This window comes from Lygodium microphyllum, chromosome 19, assembly GCF_053477565.2.
Source record: "Lygodium microphyllum isolate KBCC chromosome 19, Lygodium_microphyllum_v1.1.10, whole genome shotgun sequence".
NCBI lineage: Eukaryota > Viridiplantae > Streptophyta > Polypodiopsida > Schizaeales > Lygodiaceae > Lygodium > Lygodium microphyllum.
In genome coordinates this window covers 6,998,167-7,016,044 of record NC_141153.1, presented here as the reverse complement: position 1 = coordinate 7,016,044, position 17,878 = coordinate 6,998,167, and the positions used below count along the sequence as shown (strand labels likewise).

General features: G+C 45.3%; 1 protein-coding gene and 1 pseudogene across 1 annotated transcript in view; one reads left to right on the top strand and one right to left on the bottom strand.

Moving 5' to 3' along the window:
- LOC148019528 (Transducin/WD40 repeat-like superfamily protein) overlaps nucleotides 1-17,878 on the bottom strand; it is a 162,418-nt gene that overhangs the window by 34,733 nt on the left and 109,807 nt on the right. The window lies entirely within an intron of this gene.
- LOC148019529 (uncharacterized) lies at nucleotides 1,978-16,998 on the top strand (annotated as a pseudogene).

Genomic DNA, 17,878 nt, shown 5'->3' with positions numbered 1-17,878 from the left:
ATATGTTATCCCGTATATTCACTCATGCAAAATGGCCAAGGATGCTTGGGATGCACTTGCTTCATTGTATCAGGTGCATAATGAGACTCATGTAGCCTATTTGTGTAAGCAGCTTAAGATAGAACACATGACAGAGGGTGATTTCGTGGATACATACATTACATGTGTTAAGGACATTATGGAGCAAATTGCTAATATTGATAAAATAAATCCTAATGACTCTCTTGTATACTTATTAGAGTTTTGCTGCTACACTTCGCTACTTGCAAAAGGACATGCCAATGCATACACATTTGATGCATTAGTATTATTGTTATTCCAAGAGGATCAATGAAGGGTGAATTGCTCTAATATAATTGTGGACAATCAAGCGTTTGCAGCCAACCATTGAAATGAAGGAAAATCATGGCAGCCCTCAAACTCAAAGGGTAAAGACAAAGCAACTTCTTCTATGGACTCCTTAAGCACCAAGGATGACGATGTTGAGAAAAATAGATACAATTATTATAGAAAAAAGGGGCATGTTATTAAGGAATACAAAAAGAGAATGGCAAGTGAAAAGAAAAAATAATTGACACAAGTGTTGTTGAAAATTCAACAAATGCGAAGGATGCAACCACACATTTGGCAAGCTTGGGTATTGGTCAACCTTATGCTTTTGTTGTGTATTCTTCATGTGGTCCTTCTTCATATGAGCATGGTCCTTCAGTTGCTGAAAATTGCAGCACATGGTATTTTGATAGTGGAGCTTCCAAGCATATAACATCCTTTCATGACTTGTTTGTATCATATACAAATGTACAAAAGGAGGAATCTATTATATCTGCAAATAATGCTTCGTATGCAATCCAAGGCATTGTTTAGATTCCCATTGTTGTAGTGGATGGGAAAACTATAATGCTTGAAAAGGTATTGTTTGTGCCATTGCATGTGCTGGTTTTGTAGTTAACTTCCACATGGATTGATGTAGTGTCTCTATGACTGACTATAGTGATGGGGATGCCCTCATTGTAACTAGTACATTGTATAATGGACTGTATCAACGTGATACATATTAGAGGAGAGCATCAAAGAATGCATTACAAGTTGATACCACCATTGTGGATGACACTCAATTATGGCATACTCGGTTTGGTCATCTTAATATGGCAATTTTGCTTTGCCTTAAAAGTAAAATTTTGGTGCTTGATCTCCCTCCCTTGAAAGCACATACTCACAATGTATGTGACAGTTGTATACTTGGAAAAATACATCATGCTTCCTTTCCCAAGAAGGATCTATGCGTACTAATTAGAAATTATAGCTTGTGCATAGTGATGAATATGGACTCATGTGTGTTAAATCCATTGAAGGATACTTGTACATTTTTACCTTCATTGATGAAATGACTTGTCATTGTTGGGCATATGCTTTGAGGCACAAATCATAAGTGTTTGTATACTTTAAAACCTTCTTGGCCTTGGTTGAAAATGGTAGTGGATGCAAGCTAATTACATTATGTACTGATCGAGAGAGGGAATATATGTCAAGAGAGTTCAACTCTTTTTTGGTTAAAAGGGGGTATTATTCATCAGTGTACTATGCCTTACACACCTTAGCAAAACAGTGTGGTTGATATAAAAAATTGCACTTTGATGAAAATGACATGTTGTATACTATTACATGATAAGCTGCCCCCTAAGTTTTGGCTTGATGCTATTATGTGAGGAGTGTATGTGCTCAATTGCAGCCCAACTAAAGCATTGGCCGAATGTATGCCTTATGAGGCTTGGAATGGTTGAAAACTAGTGGTTTCACATATTCCTATCTTTGGTTGTTTGACATATGCTTTGGTGCCATAGCCACAAAGACATAAATTGCAAGACATGGTTGTCAAATGTATTTTTTTTTGTTATAGTGCAGAAAGTAAATGGTACCACTTGTACCAACCCTCCATCAATAAGATTTTTGTTAGAACAGAGGTGGTATTCGCTAAACATGCTGGTCAGCCCTTCATGGGCAGCAAAAATCAGCCCAATGTGGGGCCTAGGGACATGTTTGACAATTTGTTGCTTTTATTTCAGTAAACTGCACCTAATTTTGGTCAATTGTAGCAACCTATTGGGGGTTTACAGCAGCAACATCAGCAACAAACACATGTTGAACAACAGCCAGATTTTCATTCCATTGATCAAGGCATTGCTAATTATCAAGTAGTTGATGAGAGGGCTGCTATTCAGGAAGCTCAAATAGTCCCCAGATGGCTGTTAGATACATAATGGGACAGCAAGCAATCTCTTTCACTTCCTCGTAGAACTAGAGCAACCACTTGCTATGCACAAGGTAACTTGGTTGTATAGGCACTCGTAGCTATTGCATGTAATGAGGAACATGTTTCTTTACATGATGCTTTATGAAATGAACATTGGATGGCAGCTATGAAACTAAATATAAACTCTATTCATAAAAATGGCACATGGGAGTCTTGTGACTTGGATGTTGCACAAAGTGGGTTTACAACTTAAAACATAGATTTGATGGTAGCATTGATTGCTACAAGCCACATCTTGTTGGCAAAGGGTATGTCCAATAGCATGGGATTAACTATGATGAAACATTTGCACCCACTTTACATATAACCACCACTCGCAGTGTCATGGCTCTAGTTGCTCATTATGATTAGCATGTGCATCAGTTGGATGTGAAGACTGCTTTTCTAAATGGTGATCTTTATGAGGAGCTTTATGTCACTCAACCTCCTGGCTTTGTTTAGGAAGGGTTAGTAAGTAAAGTGTGCCATTTGCATAAGACCCTCTATGGTTTAAAGCAAGCACCTATGGCATGGTATGAAAATATATATGCATAATTGATTGCTCTTGGCTTCAATAATTCCCACATTGAAAGCACACTTTATATCTGCAAAGATGAGGATAGCCTCTTGATTCTCATTCTTTATGTAGATGACATGCTGTTGACTAGACCTGTAGATCCCTGACTCGATCTACAGAAGAGAGGAGGTGACGAGACAGATAGAGCAGATTTGGACCAGAGAATGGGGCAGGAGGGGCCAGATCGCAGAGGAGGTTGTAGAGGCCCTAGCTGAGTCGAGCAGAATCTGCCAAGAGGCAGCCACGCACGCTAGGCAACAGAGCTAGAAGGAGGATATAGCACTCCGGCGGAACCTTGCAGCCACGTAGAGATTATTACAGGAGGCACCAGGGGATCCCACTCTCCACGCATAGGAGGTGCGTGCGTGATCAGCCATTGCTAGCCTAGAGGATAGGCGCTTTGAGTTCTCTTTCCGCACCTCAGCAGCTTTTTGGGTGCAGAAGGGGGACACAATGTGCAGGGAGGTTTTTCAGGTGCACTAGCCTCGCACCTCAGGAGAGCAGATACGCAGCCTCCGAGATCAGTATGGGAGGACCCGTTCTTGCCGAGACGAGGTGATGGAGATTGCCACTGACTACTATAGTCGCCTCTTCGAGTAGAGACAGCCTCAGCTAGAGGACAATGATGTAGACAGCAGGTTTGGGATAGCATCCTGTGCCTCGTCACTCCTAGCCCCCTTCACAGAGAAGGAACTAGAGGAGGCTTTCCATACACAAGACGGGCAGAAATGCCAGGGAGTCTATCGGCAGGCCTTATCAATCTTCTCCCCAAAGGGGGAGACCGGTTGGAGCTTTCCTAGTGGAGACCGATCACATTATTGTCATGGCCTATAAGACACTGGCAAAGATGATCGGTAGGCGACTACGCCCTTTGCTTCTAGACATCATCTATGACACACAGACGGGCTTTGTCCAAGATAGGAGCATCCTGGACAATGTATTCATCTTCTTTGAGGCGACAGAGTAGACCTAGTATGGTGGGCAAAGACTGGCCACTCTTGGATTTTGAGAAAGCTTATGACAGGGTGGACTGGGATTTCCTAGAGGGCACCATGGTGAGATTGGGTTTCCTCCAGGCTTGGATTTTCGGGGTCTCCGCACTTTACAGATCGGCCACCAGCAGGATTCTCATAGGAGGGAGCCCTGGGGAGGAGTTTCGCCCGGAGAGATCGATCCGACGGGGCTGCCCCTTGCTCCGTACCCGTTCCTTGTCTTTGCAGAGGCGATGTCTCACTTCCTCAGGTCATGTGTGAGCGGTTTACGTGGCCTCCGACTTCCAATAAGAGAGGAGACCGAGTTGTTAGACACAGAGTATGCAGATGATTCAGCGCTCTACATAGAGGACGACGAGTTGATGCTGGAGAGAGTGAGGTTGGCTCTTGAGATATTTTGTTCTGTAATGGGAGCAAAAATCAACTGGTGAAAGTCGATTGGTTTCCTCACAGACCCGAACTCTAGCACGGAGTGGGGCGTCCACCTGAGATTTAGATGGGTGATACCGTCTGGTACCTAGGGTTCCAGGTGAGACTCAACATCACTCCCGCCCGGCAGTTTCTTCCAGACCTCGATTCTATTCGGAGGAAGCCGACCTACTGGAGCACAGCTCGCTTCTCACTTGCCGACCGAGCCCTGGTAGTTAACCAGGTTCTCCTAGCGACAGCCTAGTACATCGCCTCACGTTGGTGCTTCTCCTCCTCCTGCGTAATGCAACTTCGCCGCCTAGTGCAGAATTTCCTTTGGTCCGGGTCAGACGGCTTCAGGGATTGCAAGGCCAAGGTGGCATGGGCAACCATTATACGACATCAGTCAAAGAGAGGACTTGGGATCATCGACCCAGAGTATCAGAGTATGGCCCTCTTGGGCAAGCTAGTTTTCCGCGGCCTCAAACCGGGAGGGTAGACCTGGAAGGTCCTATTGCAAGAGGGTCTTCTGGACTATAGACCGAGGCTTGGCGGTGAGTGGAGGCTGTCCCTGAGATGGATCTTCACGTCAGCCCAGATCACCCTTCCTACGCAGCTTGCTTCGCATGTGGCAGGGCCTCCGTAAGGCCCTAATCCAGAGCCCCCCAAACTGCCTGGAGGAGATAGACCGTCAACCGGTGATTTGGAACCCCTAGGTCAGGGACCGAGAAGGGGTACAAATTGGCGAGCGCCCCCACATCCACTGGGCTAGTTGGAAGGCTAGCCCGGCTCGTACAAGACATGGCAGGAGATGTACAGGATGGCGAACGAGGAGGTACTGAAGCAAGTATCAGGCAGCCAGCGAGGAGTGGAGTTGAGGAGAAGGGAGATAGACACAGCGATACCTCAAGAGTGGCTTGCTCCCCCGTTCTGAGAGCCAATGGAGCCCGGGGAGATATGGGCCGCTAGGTTCTCACCAACAAGCATCCCCCTACAAGTGGCAGGAAGAGTGGGTGGCGCTCCACCACCTGGGACCTTTTTCATAGTGCAGGAGGGGGGGCGTCTGGCTCTTGACAGAGAGCAACAGGACGAGGGGATAGCTGTCCTTTCATGGAAGAGGATCCGGGTGGTTGGCCTTCAGCAGAAGACATGGCAGCTGGACCCTTTGGTCTTTTGGCAGGAGCTCAAGAAATGGTGCCTCTGGATCTGGGAAGGAAGGCCACTTGATGAGCTGGAGTGGGATCCGGGAAAGTGGCTTTGGCCGGCCACTGCAATCGCCAAGAAGCCACCGAGGTTCCTGGAATACACTGCCACGATTGGCAGACACGTACTGATACAGGAGGACATGGATTAGGCACCATCACATAGCAAGCATTGGGCGGAGCACAGCATCACAGAGCCGTTTCGACGGACCTTCTAGCGCCGCCTACGGGACAATTGGAGGCCGAGGAGGGTATCGCATTTTTTATGGCTAGTGGCACATGGAGGCTTGGCGGTGGGAAGCTAGCTTGCCCAGATGCAGAAGGAGGGAGTTTGTAAGTGCTGCACACAATAGTCTATGAAAACCCTAAAGCATTGCCTTTGGTCATGTGAGATGGCAGAGCTTGTGTGGAGAGGAGTATGCCGCATCCTACGCTGCATAGCACCTAGCCTTGGATGTATCTCTTGGGGTGCTTTCTACTGGCAAGCGGTCAGCTAGGGCTGTCACCTTCTGTATGAGGCCGGGATGCAGGATACGATATTCATTATCAAGGCAGGGTCGTACACAATGGTGGGTTTAGAGGCTCTACCCATCCGCCAAGTACTAGAGCCCACAGCAGACCGCTTTGAGGTATGGGAAATCATAGAGAGTCTTACTAGTTGGTATATCTGGAAGGCGTAGTGTTAGGTGGCTTTCGACGGAGAGAGACTTTCAGTACAAGCGACCTTAGCAAAGCTCTGGACCTCCATCATCCACTCCCTTCGAGGCCGATGGGATCAGGTGCAGGGCGAGTCCAGGGCTCGTCAGGAGCTCCAAGGTCATTTCATGCACACTTGGGGCGGCCAGGACCTGTTCTTCGTGATGCAAGCAGGCAGCCCCAGATGGCGATACACCCCCCCTTCATGGCTTCTTGCCCCTACCCCCCCAGACCGCCTTGAGAGGCTTGTATCTATGATGTATCTATGACTCTCACCAGCTCCATCTTGGTCTGTTGAGCATGAGTAGTTCTTTGTATTCAAGGTTTTTTTTGAAGTAATATAATTAGCCACACTTTATTTGCAAAAGAAAAAAAAAGGCGAGGGGGAAGAGACCGTTGTTGTTTTGACACACCGTGGACAGGCGGGGAGGGAACTGTCTCGCTTGGGCGAACAGGCGAGGGGGAGCAACCAGGCAGAAAGGAAGAAGGCAGGCGGGGTGGGGCCCCGGGGGGGGGGGGGTGTGAGAGTAGTCACGATTGGGTGGGCAAGCGAGGAAGAAAAAGGCTAGGTGAGGGGAAAGCGGTCAGGCGGGGCGGGTAGACGGGGGAGACGACCTGCAATCTGGAGGGTGCGATCAGACGGGGCAGGAGGGAGTAATCAAACGAAGTGACGGGCACGAACGATCTGGGGGGTGGGCGCGATCCGACGGAGCGGAGGAGCATGCGACGTGACAGGTGCCGAGCACATAGAGATAATGTTGAAACATAATCACCCCCATGATATATACATAGTAGTGTGATATTAAGCACCATTCCAATTTTGGAGATGCCATGTTGGCGAGGGACTTCAAAGCTCGCACAACACAGAGATAGGTTCCCTTCTTTGAGAGTAAGGACCACATGTACAAAGAGATAGTACTTGAGGAGATGGGGCTTAGCCGTATATCATAGGACATAGTTGAGGACACAGATTATGGTGATCATCTCCTAGCCTTAGAACGCACACATGGATTAGCCATCCTTAATCGCTTGGATAGATAGTCTAGATCAAACACTCTCACATGCTTTCCACATAAGCATGCATTCAGACATACAAGAGGAGCCCCTCCGGAGGATCTATACAAAGACCAGGAGTGAGCACAGTGGACTATCTCCTAGGGCCCTTATCCCTCATTGCTGACATACGGTCCTTCAAAGTGTCCCCTTGTTCACCTGTAGCGGCAGCCAACCATGCCTACCTTCGGTTTACCATTACCTGCAGACATGATACGATCCCTCCAGTGAGCAACCACTTGAGATGGATCATCTTTATTGGAGCTTGCTAGAGATGGATCCCCACATAACCCTTGAGGATTTAACAACATTGCTTGCTAGAGCACTTCACACCTCAACAGCCATGTATTTTCCCCACACACACACCCATACCACCTCCACAAGCAAGAATGTACAATAGAATATTTGGTATCACGAGGAGTGCAGGAAACCAGACTTCATCCTCAGCAAGGCAAAGCATGAGGGACATACATCAGACACACTTGATCTTTTGCCACTTTGTATAATGCAAGAAAAGGCCATTTCTATCAATTGGAGCATGAACTATTCTTGGGACAGGATAGCAAGGAAGCATGGAAGGTATTCCAAGAGCCCTCAGCCCATACACCCATCACCTCCCCAGATACGTGGCATGCATATGCTACCTTACTATACCAGGTACATGGGCAGCCCCCATTCCCCCGACCATTAGAGGACAGACCTACATCATCTACCTTTTTCAGCACAATGAGGGCTCATGACGCTATCGATATACTCCCGAATGGTTGAGCAGAGGACCATGATAACCGGGCCCTGTGTGAAGGCTTCCCTACTAGTTGGTTAGCTAATAATATAATACCAACCTGAAAGTTGGAGACCCCATGGTTCCTACAAACTATAGGACGGGTCATGGTTGGTTGCGTGCTAGCCAACCTTTATGGATTGGTACTAGAGCATGAGTTGAGTAGTTGGATAGAGAAATACCAACATTGAGCATGTGGACAGGCAGGGCTTAGGAGCGGTTACTCCACTCTTGATCATATTCTCACACTCCAAGCCATCATCAAGGAGAGCAAGGCACAAGGGAGGAGAGTATATTGCAGCTTTGTGGATTTCCGTAAGGCCTTTGACACAATACCATGCGCTAGGCTCATGCACAAACTACAGGAGTTGGAGATCTTGATGGAGATGAGATGGGGGATACTAGCATTGTATGTATCTATTATACGACAAGTACGAGCACCAGGAGGGATGTCAGAGAAGATCATCAGCACCATTGAGGTGAAACAAGGATGCTCACTCTCACCTACTCTATTTGGCCTTCATATTGGGAGATATCGAACTACATTGATGGACTTGGAGGGGAGGCAGCTGGCTTAGGGGAGGCATTGATACCCATACAATTGTATGCCAATGACATAGTCCTCATCTCCAACACATCAAAGGCATTGCAGTGCCACCTATATGTACTCCACGCCTTTTGTCAGGACAAGGATCTCATAGTAAACCTTGGGCAAGCCAAGGTTAGTGCCACCTAGATGTACTACACGCCTTTTGTCAAGACAAGGATCTCATAGTAAACCTTGGGCAAACCAAGGTTATGGTGTTTAACACTTCCTCCCAATGGATTTAGTGATTACCCCATTTCACATATGGAGAGAAGATAGTGAAGGTGGTCCAGAGATTCATTTCCAGAGGATTGCATTTCTAGGGCCAATATTCACTTTGAAAAGAGCAACAGAGGATAGATTGACACGAGGCTATGTGGCTCTAGGATTGATGGATAGCTAGTGTGCACACATATAATTTCAAGAGCCTTGGACGAAGCTCTGGATCTTTAACACTTTGGTCACACCATCACTTCTGTATGGAGCCCCATATGAGGATCAAGCCTCTGCCACACAAGGACAACCACACAAGATCAGCCACTACCCAGGTGAGAGAAGATATATGAGAGGTAGAAGCAGATGGAAAAAACCCTAGCACTAATGATTTCACAAATGATTCAAAGTAAGCCCTCGATACCACATGAGATTATTAAACTAGAGATGCAAGCACCAGCCATAGTGGCAGAGGCCCTCTTCTAGACTATGATTTTCTTGTATAGGCTTTGGACCATGCCGAGATATAGAGACTCCCAGCTCACACTAGAGTTGTCTAGACATCTAGCATTACAAGGGGATACTTGGTGTTGGTACGCTTGGGGACACATGGATCACCTCCCACCACTATAGTACAGCTTGAATTGCCCTCACTTGAAGTTGAGCCAAGCGGAGCTGAACTGCATCATTGGGAAAGACATTATTTAGATACACATAGCTAGGATAGTGGTGACATCTACTAAGAAATTGAGAACGAAAATGCCTTTCTATTGGAAGCATCTTGTACACATATAACCCGATGGCTTTGTTGTCTCCTCAAGATACATGGATGCACACCCGTCTCATGGTGTATGATGCACCATTGGACAGCTTCATACATCCTTACACCAGCTTCAAATTCAGATAGGTAGATACAATGTAGACTCCCTCTCCCCGGAGGACAAGATTTGCCAGCTTTGTCAGCTAGAGATGGAGGAGCACTACTTACGTAGATGCCTAGTATACTACAATATCCGAGGGCATTTCCATTGCTTGTTCAAAGAGGGATTTGGGCCACCATCTAGGGTTATGGATTCCTCAACTTGGAGATGTCTGGGGCTCTTCTTACTGGAGCTACGCCCCCACACCGAGCACCTCTTATGGACCCAGTAGTAGAGACATGGAGCTACACACCACCGCACACTCACAAAGCTCTACAAAGCATTGAGTAATCCCACACCGGCTCTCATGGTCTAACCGATGGCCCCGCCATGGGGGACCACCCTACACACAGCTAGACAAAGATGTAAAGCCTGTCGTCAATGCCCAACTAGTCCACACCCTTGCAGGAGGCATCATTTGCAAACATAGAGGATACTATACTACCATCAAGGGATCCTACCTTCCCACTCCAGCCTCTCTATGCTAGAAAGACCCATGAGAGAGAACTTGGGATGAGTGCTTCTCGAGCAGTAGAGATATCTTGGGACGAGAGTGCCTCCTGAGCACTTCCACATTGTACTCTAGAGAGTACCTCTTATAGACCCAGTAGTAGAGACAAGGAGCTACACACCACCACACACTCACGAAGTTCTAGAGAGCATCGACTACTCCCTCCACACCGGCTCTCACGGTCTGACCGATGGTTCCACCATGGTGGACCACCCTACACACAAACACAGAGATGTACAGCCCATCGTCAACGCCCAACTAGTCCACACCCTTTATGGAGGCATCATTTGCAAATACAAAGGATACTACCCTACCATCGAGGGCTTCTACCTTGCCGCTCCAACCTTTCTATGCTAGATAGACCCATGAGAGATATCCTGGGATGAGAGTGTCTCTTGAGCAGTTCCACATTGTTCAATATCATTTTGTACTCATCATAGCTATATATTGTTTAGTATTTATTTTTCATTTGGTTAGTTATACCGTTAGATGACAACTTTTTCAGGACATGGGAAATTCCCACTCCTTAGATGTAGCATTTTGGTCTCATAGGTCCATTTGGCCTTTTGTAAACTCTCTCTCTCTCTCTCTCTCTCTCTCTCTCTCTCTAAAAAAAAAGGTTACATTCTCTCATGGCACATCTAGTATCAGCATCATACATGCACTTGTATCTTTTTCATTGTAGCAGAGCCTACATATTGTGAGAGGTGTGAGAATGCACAGAGATTGAAGCTCAAGCTCAATTGAGAGTAGAATTGACAGTGACAGTGTGATAGCACCACACCCAGTGCAATAATCTGAAGAGTGTAAGATGCAAGTACAAAGTATAATCCTTAACCCTTAGGGTTGCTAGATTGTGTTCACACCCGAAAGGTGTAAAACACAATAAGTACCCAAACTGTGTAACATAGGCACATAAATAAAAGTAAATAAATCTGGGGGAAAAAAACCTCTCGTAAGGAGACTGAAAAGTGCTCCAATGCTCTATCGAGGATCGTCGACACTCCTCTATGAGCATAGGCGTGAGTCACACCTAACAAAACCCCCTAGAGTGAAGAGTGATCAATACACAAGGATCATCCACCAAAGGAGATCAAATTTAAAGCATTCTGGAATTCTTGAAATTTGTCATGAGAAAGAGCTTCGTTCAAGATGTTTGCCACATTACTAGTGATAGGACAGTAGACAAGGCTGACATCACCTACATGTAGCCTCTCTCTGACAAAGTGATAGTGGATCTCCATGTGTTTTGTGCATGCATGAAACACTGGGTTCCATGCCACTGCAATGGCACTCCGATTGTCAATGAACAAAGGAGTAGACTCTATGATGACAGATACATCCAAATCAGCCAACAAGCATCTAAGCCATATGCATTCAACTGTGGTAGTGAAAGTTGCCTTGTATTTAGCTCCACATGACGATATGGCAACAGTGGATTGTTTCTTGCTAAACTAAGAGATGCAAGATAAGCCAAGAAAGAAACAATTACCACTAGTGGAGTGACGAGAATCGTAATCACCAACCAAATTAGAATCATTGTAAGCATATAAGTGCAATGGTTTCCCCTTGGAATAAAGCTATCAGTGCTAGTACCTTGCAAGTAACGAAAAATACACTTGACAACTTGCCAATGTGACATGCGTGGTTGGTGCATATATCTGCTCAAGGCTGAAAGTGCAAACTGAATGTCTGCCTTGTGTTGCATAAGTAAATGAGACATCCAACTGCTAGAGCATACATATGGATATCAAACGAGTCACTGTTATCATGCAAGGATAGCTCTAGTCTAGCTTCCATTGGTGTACAAATTGGCTTGCAATCTTGTAAGCCAAACCTCCGAAGAAGTCTACCAATGTATCTAGACTATGATAATCCAATACCTCTAGCATCATGAATGAACTGAATGTCCAAGTAATAGTGCAAAGGCCCTTAATGTAACGTCTCAAAAGTTTGCTGCAAAATTTTTTGAATTCTGAAATCTGATCATCATGTGTCCCTGTAAGCAGAAGATCATCAATATAAAGACATATGACCTACAAGGATCCCCCCTCTTTACATATGTAAGGTGTAGACTCTGATGAGCTGTTTTATGATCCCCTGGCGGAGTAAAAAGGCATCAATCTTTGCATAGCAAGCTCAGGGAGCTTGCAAAGCCTTTTTCAGCTTGCACACCAAGTGTTTGGATCCCACAACTGCTAAACCAATGGGCTGCTATACATACACTTCTTCTTGAAGTTCCCCATGTAAAAATGAAATCTTCATATCAAGATGGTGCATAGTCCATCCATAAAATGGGCAACCAAAGCAATCGTAGACCTAATAAAAGTCATGCTGGATGTAGGAGCAAATGTCTCCTATAGTCAATGCCTTTCTTCTGTGCGTAGCCTTTAGCCACAAGCATCCATCTATATTACTTTTCAGCTTATAGACCCACTTTGTACCAATGTCTTTCTTCCCAACAAGCAAAGGCACTAAATCCCATGTTTGATTCTTTATGATGGAATCAAACTCAGCTTGCATTGCTGCCATCCAATGCACACTATGTTGTGCATCCTCAAAACATTCAGACTCCTCATGATCGAGTGTATCTGCTGCCATCACAAACTCTAACATGGCAAGTATACATAACAACTTCCATCCAAAAACTGTGTGGCAAGCTCTTTGCTTTTAGCATACATCTAGCCATCTCCATGAGTGAGAGATTCTTTCTCTCTACAACCCCATTTTGCTATGGAGTATAGGTAATAGTGTATTGATGGACAATGCCTTTCTACTTCGAAAAAGAATTCAGCATAGAATATATGTATTCACCCCTTGATCCGAATGGAAAGTCTTAATCCTGCAACCAGATTCATTTTCAGCAAGTACCACAAAAGCCAAAAATGCATCATATACTTCTAACTTTTTCATCAAAGAAAAGCCCCACCAAAAGCGAGTGAAGTCATCAATAAAAGTGACAAAATAGTAACAACCACCCGATGAGCTTGTCTACATATGGCCACATACATCCAAGTACACAATCTGTAATCTAGTAGTTGCTCTAAAAGCAACATCAAGAGGAAATGAAAAACAATGCATTTTTCCCAAAATGCATCCGTCGCATATATTCTCAAGAGGTTTGTTCAAAAGAGGTAAACCATCAAGCATCTATGTATGTTGCATAAGGATCAAGCTACCATAGTTTACATGCCCCATAGGAGCATGCCATAACTTTGCCTGTGACATACTTAGTTGCCTCCATACGTGGTACAGAACAATCCATACGGTATGATCCGTACATTACGATTTCGTACGTTAAAACTGGCCTCTTTTAGCCACCTGGCCTGCGCGTCCTCGTTCCGCGTTTCCTGCGCCCCCGCGTCCTGCGTTTCGCGCTTTTCTTGCACTGTTGCGCTTTTTGGGCGGGTGGGAAGCCTTGGATACCTCACCCCACCCTCCTTTTCCAAATTCCAGCCATGCAAAACTTAAAAGGTACTCCTCTTTGGATTCCTTCCAGGCTCCAGCTTGCAGCCCTCTCTTTGGATTCCTTCTCTCTTTAGACTTTGAATGTTTGAACTTTGAACTTTGACCCTTCTATCATCTACAAAAGATGCTCCTCTCCTCCATGCTTCCACACCAATTCAGCAAGCACTTACAAGTTTTCCATTCTCATCTTCCTCTTTCCCGCACCCTACGAAGCATTTGGCATTCTCAAAACTCATCTCCCATCCCCTCGAGCCTCTATCCCGTACCCTATCAAAGCATTTGCCATTCTCATCTCCCATTCCCTCTCTCTCACTCTTGCTCTTTCAACTTTACCCCACAACTTTACCCCAACCCTCGGGTCTCTCGAGTCTCCCTCCCTTTCAACTTTCAAGATTCAAGTTGAGTCGAGACTCAAGCATCTCTCTCTCTCTCTCTCTCTCTCTCTCTCTCTCTCTCTCTCTCTCTCTCTCTCTCGGGCCTCTTTATTTGTCATCGGCACCATGACTCGTGAGAAGCACGAGGCCTTCAATTTGCATACGATCCATGTGGAGAGGGACACAAAGAAGTCCAACTCCCACCGTTGGACATGCAAGTATTGAGAGAAGCGCTATACAAGTGGTGCAACTCGGCTTCTCCAACATCTTTCCAAGACGGGGGACAAGTTGCTCCATGCAAGGAGATCCCTCAAAACATTGCAGAGGAGATTCTCGCCAAGATGAGAGGGGGATCCACAAGAGGAGGAAGTGACTTATCAACACCAACTCCTATGCCTACTAACAAGGAAGCATCCAATGTGGACGTATCTTCAACCGATGTAGGAGAGGCCTCTACCATTGGTGGTGGGGGCTCCACATCCCCATCCGGCTCCGGTAAAAGACAAAGAGTGGAGGCTCATGCGGAGCCGGAGAGACAATCGTCTCTTTCTCAAGCTCCCAGTCATGTGCGTGGATCGGTTGCCTTTCTTAGAGAAAGGGAACGACTTGCGGGCATTGAAATTGCACGCACGGTGATTAAGTGCAATCTTGCATTCAATGTCCTAAAGCAAGAGCAATGGAAGAAGATGGTAAAAGCCATTGCCAATGTGGGTCCATGTGAAGGATGGACCAGTGTCACATATAACGACATGAGGACGAGAAAGATTGATGAAGAGAAGGAGAGGATTGATAGAGCCCTTGATCCTATTCGGGCCGCATGGATAAAATATGGTTGCTCCATCCTCACCGACGGATGGAGTTATCGTAAGAAACGGGGCATCATCAACATACTCGTCTCATGTCCACTCAGCACTTACTTTTTACGGGCCGTAGATACTAGCAAGAGGGGGAGAAAAACGACGGGCGCATTCATCTATCGCCACATTCGACAAGCTATCATTGAGGTATACATTGTAATTTGCGTTTTAAATTTGTTTCACTTTCATTCATTATGATAATATCACGATTCATAAATGAAATTTGATTCAGACATAATTTGTAATTTGTAAATTGTGGTTGTAGGTGGACCTCTCAAATGTGGTGCAAGTTGTTACCGACAATGCATCGAATTGTCGGCGCATAGGCCGTTTGCATGAGACCGAGTTCCCTACAATTGTGTGGACTCCATGTGCAAGTCATTGTTTGGACTTGCTCATGGAGGACATTGGGAAGCTCAAGTGGGTGAAGGGGGTGGTCTACAAAGCTACATCAATTGTCACATTTTGCACGGTAAAGATAAAGGTGCTTGCGATGTATCATGAGCATAGCACACTGGAGTTGAAGAAGCCTTCTTTAACTCGCTTTGCTTACATGTGGTTATTGCTAGAGCGTCTTTGTGAGGTGCGGCTTGCCTTGCACCAAACAGTGGCGTCCACTCTATGGAATGAGTGGGATGAGCATGAGACAGAGGAGGCCAAAGCCATGCAGCGCTTGTGTCTTAATGAGCATTTTTGGTAAAAAGTTTGTGCCGTTGTCATTGTTGTGACTCTCTTTTATAGGATGTTATGTATGAGTGATTGCGAGGGGTCCACCATGGGCCTTCTTGTTCACTTCTTTAGAGTGGCATTGGCGAAGGCACGTGCTTGTACAGTGATCACAGAGACACAACGTGCACATGTTTTAGAGATAGCAGAGAGGAGATGGGCGTGGATGCATAAGCCCATCCATGTTTTTGTTACATTGGTACATCCAGCCTACAAGTCACTGGCGGTCATGGATGATAGAGACTTCCGTTCAGACCAACTTGCTTATTTGACTCGTGTGGTCCCTAGTAATGACCACAATGCAGTGCTAGAGGAGCTAGGATGCAATGCAGATCAGAGAGGGCATGTGGCTTTTGCTTCTCCCACTTGTTGGAGAAGAGAGTCACTTGTGAAGCCTTTATTTTGGTGGCAAAACTTTGGATACACACTAGAGACCCTTCAACCCTTAGCCATGAGGGTCCTTGCCCAGGATTGCTCTTCGGGTGCATGTGAGAGAAACTGGAGTGCATATTCTCTCATTCACACAAAGATTCGCAATCGGCTTAGCACATGACAGTTAGAGCCGCTAGTTTATTGCCGCACTAACTTACGCATGATGAGGGCTATGATGAGCCCGAAGCAGGTAAAGTTTAAACACTTAACCATAACATTTAAAATTTGTTGTTTTAACTTTTTAACTTTGAACTTTGAAGTTTAAACTTTATACTCTACAATTTAGACTTTAGCATTTACAATGAATCATGATCAATCTTACATGTATCACTGCATTGTGTAGGTGAATGTTGATACATTCAAGTTGACGAGCGACACTCTTCCGAGTGTACATAAGGAGGTGGACGAGGAAGAGGAGACGATTTTTGCAGAGCTCTATAGAGAGCTTATAGCAGCAGATACTCGCGACACTCGCAGTCAGCATGCTCGTGGGCGAGGAGTTCGAGTAGGTGGTAGCAGGGGCATGGTCATTCGACGCGCTCCATCATCGAGGAGGGGTGGTTCGAGTGGCTTGCAGACATATGTAAGGCGGAGCTCTAGTAGCTCACATCCTGTGCCTCGTGATGACATCCCCCCCTTGTCTACACAGCCACCACCTAGGGAGCCATCATTCGATGATGATGGTAACCTCATCAGTGAGGATGAGTATGAGTCTATCTCATCATTGGATGCCGAGGAGTCATCTTCAAACTCTCTTGATGAGCACTCAGATGGTTCTAATGATGATGATGATGATGATGATGATAGTGATGCCTCATCATAGATTCATCATTCATATGACATAGGTCTCTCTTTTTTTTTGTATCAAATATACTAGACTGTAGTTGTATGATGTATCGCATATTTTGCGTAGCCCGTGCGACCGCAATGGTCACCCTCATGTATTCATCTTATTCTGTAATAAAATGGCTATTTCCACTTTAAATATGTATTCTATGATCTATCATTTAATGATTTATGATTTTTGTTATTTAAAAAAACATCTTAATTTTTTTTCATACTACTATCATACTGTCTCTTATAAAATCATAAGGTACCAATTAGTACCATATTTTATCGTACCGTACCGTATCATACCTTTCGTACCTGACAACTATGGTGACATAGTAGGAGTGAGAGTAAATGCTAGATAGACCGACTGATCAACTGAAAAAGCATCCAACTCATATAACCCATGACATAAAGTGCCAGTCAAAATCAAAGTCATGTGTTCCTTATCTCTGACCATATATCTTTCATCATCAAAGGTGGCTTGCAAACGACACCTTGCCAAAGAAGAAATAGAGAACAAATACTTCTTTATGTCTAGCACAAATAAGGTATCCTCCAAATGGATAATAGAGCCATCAATGACAGTCAACACAATCTCCCCAATGCCGACAAGGTATGATGCATTGTTGGCACACTGTACAAACTTGCCAACAAGAGCTACAATAACAGAAGCAAACAAATCCCTGCAGCATGTGATATGCCTAGAAACATCACTATCAAAAAACCATGTGCTTGCATCCTTAGTAGAGGTAAATGCTCTATCAACCCAACAAGAGTTATAACTACATGTGTAAAAACAATAGTTCCCGTTTGCAAACAAAAGACACAGACTCAGTAGTAGTAGAAGGTGCATTAAAAATAGACATCCCTAACTTCTTCTTCTTCTTCTCCTTAGCAATGTGCTTTCTACATTCTGTGATGTAGCGTCCTAGCTTCTTACAATAGTGGCACTTGACCTTCT